The sequence below is a fragment of the Acanthochromis polyacanthus genome, chromosome 23, assembly GCF_021347895.1.
Source record: "Acanthochromis polyacanthus isolate Apoly-LR-REF ecotype Palm Island chromosome 23, KAUST_Apoly_ChrSc, whole genome shotgun sequence".
NCBI lineage: Eukaryota > Metazoa > Chordata > Actinopteri > Pomacentridae > Acanthochromis > Acanthochromis polyacanthus.
The window spans coordinates 20,060,797-20,084,566 of record NC_067135.1 but is presented as its reverse complement, the minus strand read 5'-3'; the positions used below and the strand labels follow the sequence as shown (position 1 = coordinate 20,084,566).

The following is a 23,770-nucleotide window of genomic DNA, read 5'->3' as shown; positions in this document are numbered from 1 at the left end:
CAGGCAAGACCAACGCTGATGCTGATGGGCTTTCACGGATGCCGTTGGATTTTGAGAACTACATGAGTAGCTGCACAGCCGAAGTTAGTCAAGAAGCAATAGGTGCAGCTGTGAAGTCTGTCAAAGTTGAACAGAGTTACCCTTGCAAAGGCATGGGAGTGATCCAGGTCAGTGCTTTAAAGCTGATCAGAGACTGTGACACTAACCAGCCTTTCACTCCAGATCAGATACGTAAGGCACAAGAGGATGAGATCCTGGCAAGAGTAATCTGGTACAAGTCACAGAACAAAAGGCCAAGCAGGACTGAAGTAAAGTCTGAGCATCCCGCTGTCTCTGCACTGCTAAAGCAATGGTTAAAGCTCCACATTGATGCAGATGGTGTCCTGCGTCGCCGCACAGTACACAGAGAGCAGCTGTTGATCCCGAAAGTTTACCGTCCCCTGGTTTTCAAAGAGCTACACCAGGAGATGGGCCACTTAGGGGTGGAAAGAACGCTTGACTTGATAAGAGAAAGGTTCTATTGGCCTCAAATGAGTAAAGAAGTTGAGCACTTTGTGACTGAAGAATGCGAGTGTCTCAAGAAGAAAAAGCCAAGTAAGCAAACCCGAGCACCTCTGACAACTATCCACACTACGTACCCATTCCAGCTCGTGTCCATAGACTTTCTTCACCTGGAAAAGTGCAAAAATGGCTATGAGTACATTTTAGTAGTGATGGATCACTTTACAAGGTTTGCTCAAGCCTATGCTACAAGGAACAAAGCAGCCAAAACAGTTGCAGACAAGCTGTTCAGTGACTTCGCACTCAAGTTTGGATTCCCAACCAGAATCCACCATGACATGGGGAAAGAGTTTGAGAACAAGTTAATGACAAGGCTCAAAGAACTGTCAGGCATCCAGGGCTCACACACGACACCGTACCATCCACAGGGTAACGGACAGGTGGAAAGATTCAACCGCACCCTGTTGTCCATGCTGCGCACCCTGTTGTCCATGCTGCGCACCCTGGAAGACAAAGAGAAAGAAGATTGGAAAGAGTCACTAAGTAAAGTGGTTCACGCATACAACTGCACGAGAAGTGAAGCAACAGGCTATGCTCCATATTTTCTTGTCTTTGGTCGTGCCCCCCACTTGCCCATTGATCTGCTGTTCAATATAAAGAAAGAACAGTCCCATGTAGATTATGATGACTATGTACGCAGCTGGAAACAGAGAATGCAAGAGGCTTACACAATTGCAGCAAAAACAGCTGAGAAAGAAGCGGCTCGAGGGAAAGCTCACTACGACAAAAGAGTTAAAGGCAGAGACCTCCAGCCTGGTGATAGAGTCCTCCGGAATCTCACTCCCAGAGGCGGCCCTGCAAAGATCCAGTCCTACTGGGAAGACCAAGTCTACAAAGTGAAAGAAAGAAAAGCTGAAGATAGTCCAGTGTATCAGATAACTCCTGAAAATGGCAAAGGAAAATACAAAGTCGTGCACAGGAATCTACTGCTACCCTGTGACTTTCTGCCCTGCGAGGAGCCTCTCTCTACTACTTCAGCAACCGCCAAGAGAACATCTAGACCTCAATGCAGACACCAGCAGCAACCGCCAGAGAATAGTGAGACCTCCGACGATGACAACAGCGGCACCTACCTGTGGTTCCTCCGGCCCGGTCCAAGGAAGGCGACAACGGCAGACTCCACTCAACCCCGTGGCGGAGCCCTTCCAGCCTCATCAGGACCCAGTGCAACAAGAAGAGGATTTGCCACTACAGAGCGAAGAGGATTTGCCACTACAGAGCGAAGAGGATTTGCCACTACAGAGTGAAGAGGATGTGCCACTACAAACTGAAAATGTTCCAGATCCTGAATGTGACCATAACAGGTCACTGTTTGGGGGGACTAACCCAGACATTCCGGTCATTGATGGAGGTAAGACTGAAACAATGGCACAACGACCTCAGAGACAGAGACACCAACCCATGCTGCTGAGTTATGACACTCTAGGTCAGCCATCTTTCATACAGATGGACTGTAAGGTAAAGACTCAGGTTATTGAGAGTAAAACCTTTTGGAGACCCTGGGCTGTTCAAGTGCAATAAAGCTATGGTATAAGTGACAGAAATGTCAGGAGACATTTAATTTTGTGGGGGAGAGTGTGGCACTATGTGTTTCAGTTGTGCTTTGAAATTGTTGCCCCCCATTTTATTTTATCTAAGGTTTAAAACGACAAGACTAACTACCTTTTTGATATATATTTGCCACTATTATAAGGGTTACAATGTGTTTTAAGGTAAGATGCAAAACTCTTTTATGCCAGCAGAGGGCGCGTGGTGCTTTGAGGATCAGTCGCTGACGCCGTAGAAGAAGCCGAGTCAGTACAGTGATTTGAGTAATGTCACAACATCGAGCGCCTGTAGTAACGTTAATTTGCATCTTTTTGCAGGTAAGCTGGTTTCTAGCAACACACAAGTTGTATAAAACAGTAGTCGGGTTTCTTAAGCACCCTAGAGAGTAGAGTCTGACGAGTTAACATGTATTTTGAAAAGTTTATGAGTTAAGAACGAGTTAGCCACTACGTTGTGTTTATGAAATGGCGGACGTCGGTCAGTAGCGACCGCCGTAATAAACCAAAGACTGTTGAAACTTGCACAAAGTAAAAGTTATGCCAAGTGTCCAGAGATGTACAAAAGCAATGCACAAGCGTGAGTGTATGTGAAAGACATGTAAAACAAGCTGTTAAAAGGTTTTTGGTCATAAGCACATGAGCTGTGTGTTTAGCTAACCAGGTGTTTTCATGTGGAGCTATTTCAATGCTAACGTAGTTGAGCTGAGGCATGAGAGCCTGTATTGTCACACATGGTGCATTGGCTTATGCTTTAAGTAGCTTTAGTGTGTATAAGTTGCAGGTACAGTGGTTATTAATAAGTTACGGTAATGGGTAAAAATAAGATAAATACAGTTCAATCAAGTAATTCAGAGTTAATTTAGCTGTAGTTAAAAACATGGTAAAAGCAGTGGTTAAAAGACAGGTTTTTCTGTGTTTATAAATGTATCTTTGTAAAAGTGGGGAATTGTACAACTTGAATCAGGCAGATGTGCTTTTGGAATATTGTGTTTACAGTACTAATATTGCTTCAATAGTACGTGTAGATGTAATGTAGAAGAAGCCTAGTCAGTACAGTGATCTGAGTAATGTCACAACATCGAGCGCCTGTAGTAACGTTAATTTGCATCTTTTTGCAGTTCCTGCAAAATAAATGTGTTGCACCAGGAAGAGTTGGCCCATCTTTCTCAGCTGTGTAACATATATATAGATATAATATGCATAAATATAAAATATTTAACTTTTATAACCTTGCTGTCTTGCACAAAGTGGATAGTCAAACTGAATAAAAACACATACATTTAAATACATGATTTCTGTATCATTTTTTTTACTTTATTATTAGCACTATGAATAATAAAGGGCAGATTACACTGGTCAACAACAAAAAAATTGTCTGAGGTTTGAAAGCTGTTTTAAGATAATTTTGGGGTGCAGAATTCAAATATAACATTAGTTTTGTTCTATCAGGTCAACTTTTTTTAACTATGACCATTTGTTGTTTTTCACCTTTTCTTTATATATATATGCGTATGATTGCTTTATTGTTTACGCATCTACAACTTACAATCACTATATTTTTGGTGTATATCTCTATCGTATATTGTTTTGGATGATACCCAGTTTTTGTTTCTTGAAATATCTTCAGTAAATTACTTATTTTTATTCTTTGCACATAGGTGAATACCATGGCTTCTTGCAGAAGAGCTTGCAAAAATCAACCTGATGTATTCTGCTACATCTGTGGTGAATACACATTGGCACCTAACAGGAACTCTGTTACAAGCTTCATAAAGTGTGCCTATAATGTCTATTTTGGTATAAAGCTTGGTGACCAGGATAAAGCCTGGGCCCCACATATGGTGCGCAAAGCATGTACTGAGTATCTGCATCAATGGACAAAGGGCAAGAAGAGTTGTCTAAAGTTTGGAGTTCCCATGGTTTGGAGAGAACCAGCAAACCATGTCACTGACTGCTTCTTCTGTGCTGTAGATGTAACTGGGATTAACAGAAAGAACAGGGGCAGCCTTACATATCCTGATCTTCAATCAGCACGTCATCCTGTAGCTCACTGTGATGACATCCCAGTACCTGTCTTTGGAGAGCTTCCAGATATTAGTGAGGGAGATTCCTCTAGTGACCATGAAGATCAATAGGATCAGGTGTTTCTTGATGATGATGCTCCACATCCTTTCACACAAATAGAGCTAAATGATCTAGTTCGTGATCTAAGCTTTTGGCTTCCCGACTGAAGGAAAAGAACCTTCTTGCAGACAGTACTCGCATAACATTTTACAGAAACAGACACCAGGAATACCTCTGTTTTTTCTCTGAGGAGAATGATTTGGTGCATTGTTCAAACATTGGGGGTCTCCTACACAAGCTAGGGGTACCAAAGTATGACCCCACAGATTGGAGACTGTTCATTGATAGCAGTAAGTGATCCCTCAAATGTCCGTCCATCCATTCTCTATACACCGCTTTATCCTCACTTGGGTCACGGGGGATGCTGGAGCCTATCCCAGCTGACTCGGGCGAAGGCAGGGGACACCCTGGACAGGTCGCTAGTCTGTCGCAGGGCTACATATACAGACAGACAATCACACTCACATTCACACCTACGGGCAATTTAGAGTGATCAATTAACCTCAGCATATTTTTGGACTGTGGGAGGAAGCCGGAGTGCCCGGAGAAAACCCACGCATGCACAGGGAGAACATGCAAACTCCATGCAGAAAGATCCCAGGATCTTCTTGCTGCAAGGCGAAGTTATCTTCTTATATCTTATCTTTAAATCACATGAGCATATCTTAGCAAGCCCTTGGCATTGTAGGTGTTATACTGATGTTTAAATATTGCTTCAAACGTAAGGTATCGTTCTTTTTAGAAGATAAACTTTGATCTCAGAATTAGTACTTTTCATATTTGTTGCTGTGAGAGCCAAGTGTCTGAAAGGGAAGCTGAGGCATAATCCTCTTTTGGATAGTAGATTTTGTGCATTTGACTCATTTAATTGCGGGACTTGTCTACTTCGATGCAAATGAGTAAACACATAAATGAAAATGAAAAGCAGACAGTGTGGTATTGTCAAAGATCGGGTTAGTGGTTCAAGTGCAAGGTGACAGAAACAGCGCACACACAAAAAAAAAAATGCTGGGACCTCTTGCCATGTCATCATTGTAAATTAGAAATTGTTCTCAACTGTTCTTACCTGGTAAAAATAAAGAATAAATAAATTAAGAAACAATTTCAAATACAATCATAAATTGTACAATGTTTGCAGGAAGTCAAATGTAGGCCAAGGGAAAGCGATGTGGCTGGGGAGGTTAAACAGGGTGACTACTCAGGGGAACAACTGCTGGCTGGTGGGTGCATTACATGGAAATCACAGTGGTTAGCAGTACTAAGCAAAAACACAATACACTATCATACCAGACAGACTTAGTCTTATGAGCTAGATTGGGCATTTGTAATGCTCTGATGTGGGTTTTGGCATGGAGATCCCACAGAACCGAAGTGGAGTGGAATCCATATCGTATCCAGGAGAAAGGCAAGACAGATGGTCTGTAGCGTTAGCAAAGCAGGTCAGCAGCGCAAGCGGCGTGATCACGGACTGGACAAAGAAAGTACAGGTTACTAACTGAAACGACAAGCGAAACACGAAACAATAACTAGGAGCTGGCTTGACTAACTGAATGTTATTCAATGATCCAACGTTGCACAGTAGTCTGAGTCAGGCTTTTAGGGTGCAGGAATGAAGAATAGATAGGTAGACCTTTCCCCGCCACAGGTGAGCTCAATCAGTTAATTAACCAATGAGTGGGATACATAGGGAACATGCCTTCAAGGTCGCCCCAGGAAAACGTGGGATGTGACAGTCAAGAAAGACCTTGCGGAACTGCGTTTATCATGATGGTGATGATGATGATGACCTGTAAACATTCCACATATACCCACACACCCATGCCCACATGAGGGGAAGGGTAGGGAAGGGTAGTCCCTGCTTCCTGTATCTCACAATTTTCCATCCATTTTCTATACGCCGCTCAATCCTCATTAGGGTCATAGAGGGGCTGGAGTCTATCCCAGCTGACTTAGGGTGAAGGCAGGGGACACCCTGAACAGGTCACCAGTCTATCACAGGGCGACATATACAAACAAACAATCATAATAATCATAATAATCATAGAATTTAGAATCACCAATTAACCTCAGCATGTTTTTGGACTGCAGGAGGAAGCTGGAGATGCTCAGACATGCTCAGAGAGAAAATGCAACCACTATGCAGAAAGATCCCAGACCCAGGCCAGGACACAAACTAGCTGTGAGGCGATAGTGCTAACCACCAAGACACCATGCAACCTCACTCACAATTAGCCTGGTTTAAAATTTTTCATAAGTTAGATAAGTGGATCTTTTTTGCGATTGTTTTTTGTTGTTGCACAACAAACTAAGCTCAGCAAAGTTTAAGTTGTCACCAAAATCATACTTAATTCAATTCCAAATTAAGAGTAGATAGTGTTCTCATGTTCCCAGGAATTATTACTGACTCCATCTTGCCAACTCTAAAGAACACAAGTTTAAACTTGGTGTCTAGAAAACTAGAGTTTGTATCTTCTCACAGATCTGCAGTTAACACTAAATTTTCTTTTGACTCTAACTGCAATATTTCCCTAACCTGCCTTGGTTGATAAGTTCAGCTGTGCCTTAGCAGTACTTTATTTGACATTATCTTTCCCTTAGTTAAACTGTAATTACAATATGCTGACATTATGAAAAATTAAAGATGGACATCAGGAAATTTGGTGAATTATTCAACATCATTTATGTATTGAAAATAAAGCACTGCTGTTCATTTATCTTCTTTTTCTACTTCTTTTCCAGCAAACTGAACTAAAACCCACTCCTGGTGCAGCACGGCTGTATCATGAATTTTACACACATTAAGATAGCAAGAGACAAGGTGTGATAATGAACAAAATGACTGCTCTTGCTTTATGTACAATTTGCACTGGTGGGTAGCAAAATCACCTCTTAATAAACTACATTCCTATCAGTGCACTCAGGGTGCACTGATAGGAATGTAGTGTAATTACTGCAGAGATATATGAAAAGGTTGTGCATTTTAAAATGTAATATTCAGGTGGTTTGATGTCACGCTTGGTTATCTTACCTCCTTGTGATCTCATAGTCTTGCTATCTGTGACGTTTCCCTACACTTTGACACTGGGAGGATTCCTTTAAATAGAGCAAGTCCACTGAGATCAGCCAATTCACAACCTACTTGGTGGACTTGAATAGACACAAATTTGGCATGCTCACTATTGTGTGGTTATGGCGTTTTCTTCACATTTCCTGATTTTCTGTGCTTTACTCATCAGCTCATATTCTGCGGATGGTAAGAGTCATTCAAATTTTTCACTCACATAAACCTTACCATTTGTCTGTGTAGGAATGTGGCTGAAGTGACATTTTTATGTTAAGTCATGTCTTTGTTATTTTTGTTTTCTGTAGATTATACCACTTACAGCCTAAAATCTCTTTAATGTCTTTGTTATGGATTGTCCAAAGAGTAGTTGTTTCAGCCTTGTATGTGTTATTAGGGAGACAAGCTTTGTTGGTTTTACTTAAATTTTGTTGCTTTAAAGTAACATTTATGATCACAATCACCAGCTTTTTAATTCTGAAGATTCTTTTCAGACATGCATTCCTGTAAGTTAATCTGACAGTATCTGAATGTGCGCACTGGTCATTTTTCCGTGCAAGCTGTAACGGCAATGTAAAGTCCTTTGCAGACATGGGGTATGTAACATTGTTGCCTCATCAGTCTGCTAAAGTGACAACATTGTGTAGTGTAGGGATAAATCACTTTTATGTCAAAGCTTTATTCAGATATACATTGAACAAAGACAGAGAGGGCCATGGTACACCTGCAATATTTGTCACCTAAGATAAACAGGTACATTAGATGACACATAATGCATTTCAATGCACTAATAAACAAAAGAATAACTGTCCAAATAGATTAGTATTGTACTGATTTATTTATTTATTTTTTAAACAGTAATGAATAGCAGCCAAATGACAGTCAACATAGAATGAAAACTGTAGGTGGGTAATTTCTACATTAAAGCAAGATAAATTGAAAAATGGTAAAAACAAGGACAATTTAATGGTGATCTAACTTTGCTAGTCTGATAACTACGGTTTAAAAGTTCAACCAAAATGCTGATTGTTCTGCTATTAAGACACCAACCCAATTTGGGACTGAGATAATGATGGCCTCACCTGTTTTGTACTATAGTTGATTTAAAGATTCCTCTGGTTGGAATTAAAAACAGCTGTTTTGGGGATTGAAAACTTCTACACAGTCATTTTCATTTCAGAATGTCATTTTCCAAAGCGTTGTGTAGTTATCAGACAACAGAAATCTGCCATTGGTCTCTGCTGTTCAATGAAGGGAGTCTGACTCAGCAGTCCTCCTTTTGTTGCCATACAGGTAGTTAATGTTCAGCTAAAGATAAATACTTTTAGAAGTAATTGACACTGGACAGATGACACAAGAACTTCAAATTGAAGCTGCAGGAGATTGGGAATTGTAAGTGGCTAAAGAATCTCTGTTTTGGCTTGAAGCAGTTAAGAAAAGCAACGAGCAACAAGGAAACAGAGTAGGCTATGTGACTAAAGAATAAGAGGAAGAGTAGTAAAAATGCAAAAGGGCAAAAAGTGAAATAAAGGGCATAACACATTTGAAATCCATAGTGAAATAAACCATTAATTATCTGAAAGAATAAGTAATTTCTTGTAATAATAATATTTATCACAGGAATAACATACATATCTTGAGATTTCTGGGCCTGGGATCTTTCTGCATGGAGTTTGCATGTTCTCTCTGTGCATGCGTGGGTTTTCTCCGGGCACTCCGGCTTCCTCCCACAGTCCAAAAATATGCTGAGGTTAATTGGATACTCTAAATTTCCCGTAGGTGTGAATGCGAGTGTGATTGTTCGTCTATATATGTGGCCCTGTCACAGACTGGTGACCTGTCCAGGGTGTCCCCTGCCTTCGCCCGAGTCAGCTGGGATAGGCTCCAGCACCCCTCGCGACCCTCGTGAGGATAAAGCGGTGTACAGAGAATGGATGGATGGATCTTGAGATTTTGTAATACGACAGTCGAGCCCTGACTTTCGCAGTTCATTTGGTGTTGACTAGATGGCATCGTGGGTCCATGTAATCAAGAAAATCAGTCTTTGGTACATAGTAAGAAAACATTTTACTGTGTGTCATGGAAAACAAATATACTAAAATAAGCAGTGAATTTGTCCTGATTCATAAATAAAATAAATTACATGAATTTGGAGTTCAGAACCCTGTTAGTATGCAGCAGTAGTTCATAACTGCTACTTATCCTCTGAGATCCTTTACATCAGGGGGGTCAAACATAAGGCCTGCAGGCAAAAAGCGGCCTGCCAGAGAGTCCAATCCAGCCCGAGGGACGCCTTTGCAAAGTGTAAAAATTACACAGACAACAATAACTGTAATTTTTCAGTGAATGCAACTGCTATTTTAAATCTGTCCATTGTACTGCCACAACGTTTATGTATTTCTTTTATGTATAAATTGTATATGGTTACAAGGCAGGGAGATAATTTAACATTCTTCCTGTACAGGTGGTCAGGATTACTACACAGATGTGGAAATGAATGTAAACTGAAAATAATTTCTAGATCTTGACAATTTGTTTTGATCATAAAGTAAAATACAACAACCACAGAGGGGTTTATTCAACATTACAAAAGTAACTTTGTGCAAAAAAATTCGAAGTGAAAACAGCATGTCCAGTTTCATGGACAGAAATTTTGCACTAATATAGACCAAACTGTCAAAAAATTAAATCATCCCTCCCATTGGGATTTCACTGGCATCCCAGATTCTTCCTCGTCTGCACCACAGAAAACCCACCCAGTAAATTAGTCTGAGTCTTAAACCCTGTGTGCGTTTAAAATCCCATCTTCATTCTCGATGGGGACAATATACTGCAGCACTTAACCTTTGTGATTGAATTTTTTGTGCTTTGAACATCCACTGTGATCTGTAAGTTGTATTGTGGCTAATTACTGAAGCATAATACTGTTGAAATAGCACTTATATTTCTGAAGAAATTTCAGGGTGAACATTTTCAGAATGGCAAAACCAGGGCGAAACCACAGAGATGTACAATAAGCAGCTGATCACAATACAAATCATAGTAGTGGAGGAAGAGCGCACAGGTCCAGGTCTGTAACAGAGTAATTTTACTGGCCTGATGCATTATTCGGGAGAGTTTTGTTTTGTGTTTCATGGTGAGGAAGTTGAATCAGGTTGAGATGTTATAGGCAATGATAGTTTCAATGACTAATTAATAAACAAGGGTTAAAATGTCTTTGCTGATGTCAAATCCATCAGGGTGGTCTTGGTCCTTGGATTGTTTTTGGCCTCTTGCACTACCGTTCTTGCCAGAGCAGGGTTCATTTTTGATTTCCTACCAAATTGCTTTGTACTTTTTAATTATCCTTTGAAACTTTAAAACATTTGCTTATAGCTCCACATACACCATTTTCAGTCTGGTGAGTAGCCACAATGTACAAGTCTCTCTCAGTGATGGATCCTCATAGCAAGCTCATTAAATGTTTTAGTTTAAATCTTGACTTGAAATTGACTGCAAACTGACTAGAAAACTACCGCATCAGTTGTGTAAATTTTATAATGTATTAGAATGTTCTAAAACATGGCAAAAATCCACTGGTTTAGAGATTATTTAGCAAAATTACTTTGACAAATAGTTAGAACCCTTTACATCTCTTAATTTACTAAAAAAAAATTATTTCTTTTCCTCTTGAAATTAGATTTTTCAGATTTCGGGATTTCACCGGAGACATCCACAATACAGGAAACAACTGATCAGACTGGAACATTTACATCAACACCCCAACAGACAATTTCATCAACACCAAACACAGTAACTGCTGAGTCAACTGAGACCACATTTGTGACTGAACCAACCGCTCCAACTCATTCGGAAACTCCTGAGACTGTAAAGACAACAGCAACACCTGACCCAACCACTCCCAATGACAAAACAACCACTGAGCCTGTTGAGACAACCACAATACAGGAAACAACTGATCAGACTGGAACATTTACATCAACACCCCAACAGACAATTTCATCAACACCAAACACAGTAACTGCTGAGTCAACTGAGACCACCTTTGTGACTGAACCAACCGCTCCAACTCATTCAGAAACTCCTGAGACTGTAAAGACAACAGCAACACCTGACCCAACCACTCCCAATGACAAAACAACCACGGAGTCTGTTGAGACAACCACAATACAGGAAACATCTGCTCAGACTGGAACATTAACATCAACACCCCAACAGACAATTTCATCAACACCAAACACAGTAACTGCTGAGTCAACTGAGACCACATTTGTGACTGAACCAACCGCTCCAACTCATTCGGAAACTCCTGAGACTGTAGAGACAACAGCAACACCTGACCCAACCACTCCCAATGACAAAACAACCACTGAGCCTGTTGAGACAACCACAATACAGGAAACATCTGCTCAGACTAGTACATTAACATCAACACCCCAACAGACAATTTCATCAACACCAAACACAGTAACTGCTGAGTCAACTGAGACCACATTTGTGACTGAACCAACCGCTCCAACTCATTCAGAAACTCCTGAGACTGTAAAGACAACAGCAACACCTGACCCAACTACTCCCAATGACAAAACAACCACTGAGCCTGTTGAGACAACCACAATACAGGAAACATCTGCTCAGACTAGTACATTAACATCAACATCCCAACAGACAACAACATCACCTTCATCAGGACCTACAACAGAGCCTCTTATCTGCCAAAATGGTGGTACTTCCAATGGAACTGACTGCTTATGTCTTGATACATTCACTGGAGAGTTCTGTCAGTTTGTTAAACCTGTTGTTCAGCCAGGTACTGTCAATTTCTTACTACCTTTGCCTTCATTAAGTTTAAAAAGTTACCCAGCACAACTTGTATGCAGATGTTGTCCTAATTTTTTCCATATGTTTGATTTTCTTTGTAGATGAACTTGAGCAAGCAGTGGAAGTTAATGTGGTGATCAATCAGGTATACATTCCTGACTATGATGATGATACAACACCCAAATACAAAGAATTGGTTCAAAACTTCACTGAGCGGGTAAATCAACATTCAGCCACTAATTCAATGACACAGCCATAGATGTGTGCCACTTTTGTTGAACTGTTTTGTTATAACATTTTCATGACTATTTGTGTTGTGACTAAAGAAAAAGCAAGAAGAAAATAAAATGATGTTGTAAAGTCGAACGCATGTGTTGAGCAGCTCTAAATTAATAATTATCATAAATTAATACACAATGTATTTGGAAGGTTTCTCACATAATGAGTCAACAATAGCAATGATAAAACAAGTCCAAAGATTTGAACTGCCTCCTGAAAAACCACTGAAACTCAGGTCCATAGGGAGAACTTTGAAATACAGTCTCCATGTCCCCATCACCAAATATGAATGAAAGTTTAAAAACTTTAACTGAAAGTGTCCTCCTTAAATAAAATAGTTGAAGAGTGAATATTACCTTTATGACAACTCAGTAGACAGTTCTTAGCTGCAGCTCTACCAGATTTAATGATGTTGAAATGAAGCACAGCACTAGAGGAAGTTAGAAGCACAGTGATCAAACCAACAAACAAATCTTAACTGAGTTTTAATTTCTGTAGATTTTAGTGGCAAAGCGATCTAACCCAAAGCCCATCTGGAGCATTACAGTGGTGCTTCGAATGTTAGACCATTCTTGAAAATACAAAACTTTAAACCCATTTTTCTCTAAAACTACAGAAAGTAGGTCAGACCATTCTTCAAACCCTTCAATACTAAGACCATTGTAATTATAGTAGAACTAGTTTGTCTTTTCCCTGAGTGTGCCAGGTCTGAGAACCTTCTTAAAATAGCAGGTTGCATTTTAAAAATGGACATGAGGTCATCCTTACAGAGTCTCCAACAGGATAGAAAGGGTTAAAAATTTAAATGCTGATTATGACTGACATAGACAGTCACATTGGTAAGTTAGTTAATAGTACCGTTGCTCATCCACTACTCATGTAGAGAATTATACATAATCGTGATTGTATCTGGCCAGTGACGTTTCTCCATGCTATGACATTTTTAAAACATCTTCATGTTGCTATTTCAGATGAAGAAATATTACCTGGCAATTCCCGTACAGTGTAAAGAAGTTGTAGTAACTGATATCAGGTAAACCATTAATGTATCATTTATAATGTAAATAAAGAAATGATCATAGCTATGAAGTGATTTTGTGTGAATAAAATGTTAAAGTTTTAATTAAACAGTGTTGTTAAACTGTGCTTTTTTTAATCTCATTGTTTGTCTTGTTCTTTTAGCCCTGGAGGGGATCAGGTAAGGAATTCAAATATTATCCAGCAGAATACTGAATCAGAAATAAATATTAGAGACAATCAATAATTATTCTATATATTATGTATTTATCCAGTATTTGGCACCGATGTGAGAGGCAGCCTCTTCAGTATAGCTCCGTCTATGCCAGAGTTTGTTACCTGTTTTTAGCTTTTTTTTCAAAGTCACTTTAAATCACTCAGATTCACTTTAAATCACTATGCCTTGAAATGTGTAAATACTGTACTTAATTTTAATTACATTTAGTATTCTATAGAGTTTAAAATTAGACGCTTTTTTTTATAGTATAGCATTGTACAACACGATTTTCAAAATACATACTAACCTTTCAGATTAATGTTACTAACATGCCTTTTTGTTACTTTTTGTTATTTTATGTTGCTGTAAGCTGCTGAACACTTGAATTTCCCTCGGGATTAATAAAGTATCTATCTATCTATCTATCTATCTATCTATCTATCTATCTATCTATCTATCTATCTATCTATCTATCTATTTCAGATGAGATTATCCGCTGAAGCCATGGTTGTCCATATTACACCAAGAGAAAACGGGTAATTAGTACAGACATATTTACAGAGATTACACATAATGCAACAATTTTTCCATTTATCATATCAAAATGTAATATAGTAAGCACATGGGATCTTTTAATGCTGGCAGCCTCAGATGGAAACAATATGTTACTTTAAAAAATGAAAAAAAGAACATTTCTATCCATCCAAATATGCCTCTCAATAGTCCTTTTCTGGTGGGAGACTTTGAAGATCTACAAAGAAAGAATCACTAGGCAAAATCGGGAAACTGCTAGTCTATCCTGCATATTTCCTACTCACGGAACCCTGTTACTGACAGTTTTTCTGAATCGCATTGGTACATTTCTCACATCAAAAAAGCAGTTTCTCATTTCTTTGAAAAAGTTGCAAATGTTTTTGGTACATCCATGCAAATGATTATGGACAATTCTCTGCTGTTTCCTGCATTTTCAATTGCTTATGTCATGTTGATCAAAATGTATTGTAATGAGTCTCTTGAATTGTCTCAACCACTACAACATTTAGGCATTAGTTCATTGCATAAGTCTTTACATACAAAATGGTTGAACAAGTTACCATAATATGTCAAGGATATTTTTATACATTTCCATTAGACTTTTTCAAAAAAAAATCTGTCCTGAATTGGTAAATTGGTCCCAGGTGAACCTTGACTTTCTCTAACAAAGGGAAATCTGTGAAGAGTTAGGATTTTCTAAAATCGCTCAAAGACACAAGAGAAGATATTTGTGATGTGGATGAGAATTTGTGGCCCAACAGACAGGAACGTCAAGAGGTGTAGGAAGAACACATTGTAATTCCTACAGCACTGTATGTACAGTTTTCCCTAAGGAGACTGTCCTATGTTCCCATTTCTACTTTTGTGTTTTTGTTTTTTTCATGGTGCTATGCAGCGCTGTTTTCCTTTCTGTATCACAATGATGTGGTCTCTGAACAAATTACAATAATGACAACATGACTAAGCAATTTGACTGTCCTATTCATACACAATGACACAAGGACATGTCATTCTGATGGCACTGACATGTTCATTGACACAGATATTTACTTTTGAGAGATGAACTCAGGATTTTGAGCAAGAGACTCACTTTTGCAGGTAATCCATGGTGTTTTACTATTTGTACTTCACTATTTGTTTTGAGAAACGCACTTACTGTTTTGCAAACGTTGAGAACGATTCGAGAAATGTACCAAAGCGACAGAGAAAAACTGTAATATTAACCTTTGGCTCTATTTCTAAAAACTACATTTCATTTCATTTTCAGCAATTGCATTTTATTTGAGTTGTGCCCTCTTTGTAATGTAATATCTCTTCAGCCTGTTTTAAATAGACTTTGAGAAACTGAAACAGACCCACACATTAAAGAAGGAGATTCTAACAAGACGTTATGTTGTTTGTATTTTTAGTTAGAAAAATGTTTGAACTCACTATAATTAGTGACAGTGAAAAGCTACTTGTTTGACAAAACTAAATCGAAATGAAACTGTAAAGAAACACAGCAAGTAGAATGTTATCCATTTTTTAGGTTCTGATCTTCTAGTACAAGTTAACACTAGCAATATCTCTAAAGTATGTTGTGACATGGCTCTATATAAATACATTGAATTAAAGTAGGATGCCTTGCCTCATCATTTGCAACTATTTCTTTTCTATTAATGTACACTATAAATTAATAACTATTTGATTTTTTTAAGTGTATAATTTTTTACACCACCTAAATGGTGTTTTGCATTTGAAGATTTATCTTTAATAGATAATAGGCCTACCTAGAAAATAAGTGGAAATAAATGCACAAGTGTTTGAGCATTGTCAAGGTATAGTTCATCATGATGATGTTTAGGCTACTGAAATGAGTGTATTTACATAACATAAAATAACAGTGATAAGAATATTTAGGAAATAACATCCACAAAATTGCCTCTTTGAATTGCAAAATTTTCTCTAACCCTGCACTGACATGCTGTGTGACATTTTTTTGTCTCAGTATTAGTATCACACATGAGGTGATTTTGAAAATCCCAAATAATGAAAATGCTACAGCAGCATATAACACAGACTTCATCGCAATCCAAAACTCTCTTGAAGAGCTTCCAAACTGCACAGAAGGTAAGACAGACAATCTTAAGCAATCTATGAGAATGATATTGACTCACACTAGAAGCATTTAAACATTAAGTTACAGAATTAATGTTAGAAATTTGACTTAAAATATTTTTTCTTTTATCCAAAGGGTCTTCTGAACCTTCAGCAGACTGCCCTTACGAAGTCACACGTCCTCCGACAGTAAATCCCACAGAATTCAATTCCACAGGTCAATATTCCTACTCTCTGCCGGCTTCTCCTCGTATAATGTTATTAAGGAATTCACTTTTTAGCACATAGTTCAGTGTGTGTCTATAAAATGTCAGGGTTTTCTGTAGTGGTTTCTGTGCATGTTTCGTAAACCAAGAGATGACACTGATCTTACTGAACTCTTCATGTCTTCATGTTTTTCTTAACAGGTTTTTGTGAAGAATCTTTGCAAAATGCAGATTTTGCAAAGTACTATGAAATGCACAACGCTAGTGGAGTTCTCAAATGTGTGAGTGGATGTGACAAAGAGTATGAACAGTATGGGTACTATCAAACATGCAACGGTCACGGAACATGCAGAGTGTACCGCGACACTGGAATTACTTGCGAGTAAGTTGACTCTTTTGTTCGTTTGATAATTCGAAAACACTTTTTTTGTATATACCAGAAACAATAATCATATCTAATGCATCTAATGCTGCAAAGAAAAGAACAAACTAATCTTTTGTTTCCAAAGTTCAGTATATTTTCCAAATATTTTCTAGTTTCTATTGCTAAAAGAAAATTGGACAGCATTGCACTCACATTTTGACAAAATCGCTGCTCAGGTGTGCATGCTGTCAGGTATTTGCACATATTTCCTGAAGGATACAATAACAATTAAAAAAAAATCGCATTACTTACAGTTGCAACAATACCTCTGATATGGGCAGATCATCCATCCATCCATCCGTTCTCTATACACCGCTACTTTATCCTCACTAGGGTCGCGGGGGTGCTGGAGCCTATCCCAGCTGACTCGGGTGAAGGCAGGGGACACCCTGGACAGGTCGCCAGTCTGTCGCAGGGCTACATATACAGACGAACAATCACACACACATTCACACCAAAGGGCAATTTAGAGTTATCAATTAACCTCAGCATATTTTTGGATCGTGGGAGGAAGCCGGAGTACCCGGAAAAAACCCACGCATGCACAGGGAGAACATGCAAATTCCATCCCAGGCCCTCCCCGGGATTTGAACCAGAGATCTTCCTGCTGCAAGGCAAAAGTGCTAACCACTACGTCACTGTGCAGCCCCATGGGCAGATCAGTTTTTTTCAATACTTTTATTTCCAAAAAATGTTATTCCCAAAATATGAATAAGAATTCTGAGCATCGGCGGAAATCCCGGGGGGGACGCAGGGGACGTGCCCCCCCCCCAAAAAAAAAAAAAAAAATCTGTCTCCTCCAAAAATCATTGTAAGCACACAAAAACAATTGAATAATAATATAGTAATGTTTAATAAAAGCACAGGAGAAGCGCTGCAAATTATAAACGTAGAAGTTTTTATTTTTTACTTGTTGAAAGATTAAAAGAAGGGTATGTCTGAGGAGCCGGAGGCTGCACGACTACGGCCACGCATACTATCGGGTTTCCAGCGTGCTGGGCTACCGGCAGCTTCGTGTGTCAACAGTGGCGATGATCTTTTAAAGGATGAGAAGAAATAATATAGCTTATGATCGTTAACAGGCTCAAACGAGTATGTAGAACAGCGGCAGTGGCAGAGGTGATACAGAGAGACAGGGGAGGACAGAGAGGAAAGTAGATGAGGGAAAAGAGGGGAGGAAATATAGACTACAGGATTTTCAGAAACGTCTGTCAGGATATTAATGTCAGATATAAGCCCAATTTATATTTTACAGAGATATCCAGACGTTGAAGATTTTTATTATTTTTTGTCGGCTAGTTAGTCCAGTAGTTATTGGACTATTCTTGATGGTCTTTCCTCTGTAGTTTTGGAACTTATTTTGAGCTTCACTTTCTTGTAAAGCTACTTTGATGGACTAAAGTGGAAATTAGAGCAGGGAGCAAAGAAATTCTACTAGATGTGGTCATAAAAGTGTATCATTTCCACCTTCCACCTAATAACATTGTTGAATTTGCTGGTTGGACATAGAAAAACCTGTACGCAGGTAGAATATGCACTAAGACAGAACAATGCTATAACTGCTATTATTACTTTTAATAACATGCTGAGGGCTCAACCCTGCAAGGCAAGTTCCAAAGGAGCAGGAGAGAGAGAGAGAGAGCGAGCAATTTTTTTCATGTGTCCCCCCCCCCCCCCCCCCCCCCAGGAATTACTCTCTGAAATTTTACTGTTTATTGTCCCCCTCAAAAATGAAATGGGATTTTCGCCTCTGATTCTGAGCTCATGAAACCATTAACCTGCCATGGCGAATGTAATTGTCCATTGTACGCACACACACACGCACAAACATATTCATTGTTTTGTTGTGATCTCAACCGTTCCCCTCAATATTCACATGAAGCCTATGCCCAAGCCAATATAATAACAAATTATTTGAGGGAAACATGATGTAGTAATACATATTTTTTCAGAGTCCATACCAAACTCAACTCATAGTCATCAAGGGGAGTGATAATCAATCTATGGAATCAATAGGACTTGATAGACCATTACTCATGAAGTATAGCTTTGCTGCTCCCCAGTGGAAGTTTCAAAAAAATTCGTCAGGTTTTCCTGAATTTCAACCTTTCGCTACTTTGTTTCTGGGGAAATATTTGTGCTACTACTACATCTGTACTAAAAGATGGAGAAATTACTAAAATTATATAAACTTTGCCAGCAGATTCAAGGTGAAGCTGTTTGTGTCAGCTTTAATATTTAATTTTTATTCATTGTCTTTGCTTTTTGTTTATTTAAATTTTTATTTAGTTTGAATATTTAATTTTTAATGAAAGTTCTTTTTGCTATTTTGTTGGACTATTGACAGTTATTTACTGTGGTTTCATTCTGTTCTTCTTCTCAGGTGTAATGCGTTGAGTTCAACCTGGTACTTGGGAGAAGACTGTGCGCTACCTATAAATCAAATTGCTTTTTATGTAGGGTTAAGTGCGACCCTTACTTGCCTGTTAGTGACTGTGGCAGGTCTGACTGCATATCTGCTCATAAACAAACGCAAGCAAACAAAGTAAGTTGTACACTGACTTGTTTGATTGGTCAAAAACTGTGATGTTGATGTGTCCAGTGGGAGAACACTGAAAGATGTCGCCTAGTTTTTTCAAGCCTGCAGATAAATTAGACATTTCAGGGTAGTGCTTGTAGTTTGAATGCTTTGTTTCAAAGCAGGCACACATTAGTACTTAAGATCTGTCTGAGTTTTCAAAGTGCTTTAGATTGCAACATATTCTTAAAGAACAAAAAAAATAATGCAATAATGTGGCTTTTCTTTCAAAGAACTTATAAGTCAGACTATGCATACACAGTATATATCATTAAATGCAGAAAATCCACTTTTACTTTTAGGTGACTATAGTGTGTCACTTAGAAATTGCATTAGCTGTGAAAAGCAGTGCGCAAATATAAATTCCATACATAAGTGTATAAGTGTATGGCACTTCTCGGTTAGAGTTACCTATAATGTTGTAATTGATTACCAATTAGTTACCTTCTCCATTTTCCCTGTCATCTATTTATTAGAGCTAAATTCACATGCTATGTGAAAAAGCTTGGTTTGCTGTTTCTCAATACACAACTTTAAGGACATGATTCAGACTAATATGAGGCCTGTGTGCCTTTTGTAATAAAAACTGCATTTTTTTAAAAAAAACTTCCTTTTGTGATATCAGGAAGAAGGACATTAAAGAAAAGCTGGTGAACGAGTGGATGAATGAGGACATGGAGTGGTCCAGAGCCAACAGTCCACAGAGCAAATTTAATGCTGGTAAGCTTATAATGTACATTTAATTATACACTTGGTAGTACATACATGGATGGATTATTTTAGAAGTTGTTAAGTTTTTATAGAGCTTTCCAATGAATCACATTGCACTCCAAAACATAAGTCCCTTCTACCTCTCTACCCCTCCACCTCTACCCCTCTACCTTTCTACCTCTTCTGTCCCTCTCAACCCGCCGGCCAGCAGGCAGATGTGTCCCTCCACATAAAGAGCCGGGTTCTGCTCAAGGTTTTTTTTCCCTGTTAAAAGGGTGTTTTCCTTGCCACTGTCACCTTAGGGCTTTCTCTGAGAATTCAGGCATATGGGTTCTGTAAAGCGTCTTGAGACAATTTGACTGTAATTGGCGCTATATAAATAAAATTGAATTGAATTGAATTGAATTTAATTTAATTTAATTTAAATTAATTTAATTTAATTGAACGTTTTTGGTGCCAACTTATGACAGACATACACTACCGTTCTAAAGTCTGGGGTCACCCACACAATTTCATATTTTCCCCCCAACAATTCCCCCGTCACTAGTTTGACACTGCCACAGTATCCTGTTCTTAGAATCACCCAAGACAACTGAGACTATTTTAAAGAAATACAAACATGACAGGGCCATGTTTTCCCCTAGAGCCTAATAAGTCAACATTAGAGAAAGTGTGAAACAACCTAACTAGAATAAATTTAAATAAAATAAATAATTTTGTTTTCTGGTTTAAGGTGCAGTAAATGTTCCATAACTCCTACTTATTGTGCTACTTTTAGGAGATTATCAAAACCCTTCATTCACACATGAAGAATCAGGCATCCACCGCGGGTATGCCAGGGATTACACACGACCTGTACCTCTTCGCCAGATGTCCCAACCATCTTCATATAATGGCACCAAACCGTCGAGCCTGCTAATGAGCACCCCCACTATGCCACAAACAGCACACAGGCAGGAGACTGCATTTTCTAATGCCAGATACTTGCAGTCTCCCAGTCCAGCCCAACCCCACAACGACTTCTCCCGCAACGATCCGGTAAGTGAAAATCTACAAACCCGGGCAAATTGGTGTTTACTATTGTTTGAGCACAACCTTTTTTCATTTTGATCATTTCCCCCTTTTCCTTCTATTTCTTTTTTTCCATAGATGAGCATCAGCAGGCCTCAGATTAGGACATCCTTCGATGTCTGAGAAGTGCATTGAGAGCTCAGACTCCACTGTTTTTAAAATGATGACTTCATCCTTTTGATTCTTTTATTTCTTTGTAAGCTATTTATACCTGGATTTTACATCAGTGAAAAGTGTTTACACACCTACTCGGCTGCTTGGTGTTGATTCTAATCTAAGATGTTGTCAATTGTTTATTTTCGACAGAGGTAACTCTGATGAACTTCTTTTCTGCAGCAGAGGGAACTTTTGGTCTTCTTCTCCTGAGGTGTTTTTTTTTATGAGAATCAGTTTCATTGCAGTGTTTGATCATTTTTGCAACTGCACATTTTTTTCAACCTTCTGACTGCCGTATCTTAAGGCACTGATGGAATGTTGCTTCCGTTTACTGAGCTGAATTCTTTACTTACAAGCCACAATATGGATTACTAGACTAGGTGAAAAGGTCTACTTGCCAGATACTGATGTGACCTCGGCACATTACAGTTGATCGCTTCAGCCACACGAAATTAGTAAAAAAAATTTTTTAGATAGCAAGCAAATCTAAACTATTGAACATATTTTGATTTTACACTAGTCTGGTCACTATTTAATCATGTATCTGTTATTTCCTGTTTTAAATGTGTTAATTATATTTCAACAGTGTCTGAAATAGTAAACATGAATTCACACCCTTGAAGTTGTGTCTAAACTTTATATAAGTACCACATTTATTTATGGTTTTATGTGAGAGCCCTGTCAAAAATGTTACCCATTTACACTTGTAATGTTTAGTTTTATTGATACTGTGTCGGTAAAACGTTGATTCATGCCTGTGGTACGTTGCAGTGAATATAGTAACTGATTTTTCTAATATAAATAAGAAACACCTCTCAGCTGTCAACTTGGCTTTAAGTCAACAATCATCCAACTTCGAAAGTAAGTCATTATTCAAGAGGGCTGAAGTTTAGTGACTTGCAGTTGATAATGATATCAGACTGACAGTAACATACATAGTACATGGCAAAGCCAATGATCGGGGTTCAATTTGTTTGGAAAATATTTGTTTAGTGGGCAAACAGGACTTTATTTGTAGTGTAGAATATCAGTGATATTGTTGTTTTTACACCCCTGAAATAGTTTTGATCTTGATTCTTTGGACGCACTTTATGTAAATAAAAACTTTCGGTGGTTATAAAAGTCTTTTCGATCACCTGGTGATAGGGGAGAGTACCAGTGGAGTGGCAGATCCAGGTGGTGGTTCCCATTTCCTAAAAGGAGAACCAGAGGTTGTGTTCTAATTACTGCAGCATCACCGTGCTTCACCCCCATGGGAAAGTTTATTGCAAGGGGCTGGAAAGAAGGCTTATTTCCCTCATTAACGTGCTAACATTTGCTAATAACCTTTAAGCACAGCTAAGGTTGATGAAAACTTCATTAGAGTCGGAGGGTGAATCTCTATTTACCAACTAGACGAGCCCTCAGTAGATGGCAGAACCACGCCCATGCATGATACTCTGTATCAATTTTGATCATCCTACGTATCTCCCTTCCTACTTGATCTGCTGACCTGTAACTCCACAACTGAGCAGGGCACCTTAGACTGATCTACAGTGCCAAGTTTGATTATCCTGACTTCAGCACTTGCAGAGATATCTGACCGGACATACATACATACATACTTAGGGTGACCATATTCTGTTTCTCTGAAAAGAGAATTTTCATCCCCCCCATTTTTAGGGGTTTTCCGTGGGTCAGGGGGCTTTCTGTGCTTCAAACTCAGTTAAACAGATATTCTGAATTCCCCAGAAAAGAACACTTTACCTGGATATACAGAAAAATAGCCCAAAACACTCACAAACAGTTGCTTTATAAATAATATATTTATTAATTTAAAGCAATTCTCCTAAACAATATAATCAGTCACATACAAATATGGCATGCTCTAGTCTTTAATAGTTATTGACTCAAATTGTGTAGGAACACATGTATTCAGATGTCTAACAAATAAGAAATAATCATCTCTCTTAAGTCTGACATTTACACCTTAGTTAGGAAAAGTGAGGTAGAGTACCATTCTTCAAAATAACCTCCCAATTATCAATTATGTAAAAATAGAAATAATGCCTCAAAATATTAAAAAGAAAAAAGAGAGGTAGTCTATTCTTCAATGTTCAGTTTGCCCATTCTTCAAAATAATGTCTCATGGCAAATGAAAAAAATATAGAAATAATGCCTCAAGTTAACAGTCCTTTTTTTCCTTCTTTTTCCTTTTCTTATTAGCGACAGAGACTTAAGTCCCAGCTTTGCAGACCGTACATTCTGCCTCCCATTTGACACGACCCGGACGAAAACAGGGGTACTTTTTTCGCATTTCATCAGTAAAATGACATTTGCGTTTCGGCATTTTCTTTCGGTTCGAGTGTTCTCTCGCAATGTGCCTA

The 23,770-nt window shown here is 38.6% G+C and overlaps 2 long non-coding RNA genes across 2 annotated transcripts; both read left to right on the top strand.

Annotated features, from left to right (window-relative positions):
• The first annotated feature begins 10,980 nt into the window (after positions 1-10,980).
• LOC110968101 (uncharacterized) lies at positions 10,981-16,478 on the top strand. The gene is made up of 7 exons (XR_007939646.1): positions 10,981-12,103; positions 12,216-12,331; positions 13,365-13,426; positions 13,576-13,591; positions 14,111-14,163; positions 16,149-16,270; positions 16,395-16,478. It is a non-coding gene; the product is annotated as an uncharacterized LOC110968101 (long non-coding RNA).
• A 193-nt stretch (positions 16,479-16,671) lies between these two features.
• LOC127532279 (uncharacterized) lies at positions 16,672-22,529 on the top strand. The gene is made up of 5 exons (XR_007939645.1): positions 16,672-16,846; positions 19,272-19,433; positions 20,092-20,186; positions 20,956-21,215; positions 21,327-22,529. It is a non-coding gene; the product is annotated as an uncharacterized LOC127532279 (long non-coding RNA).
• The last annotated feature ends 1,241 nt before the right edge of the window (positions 22,530-23,770 follow it).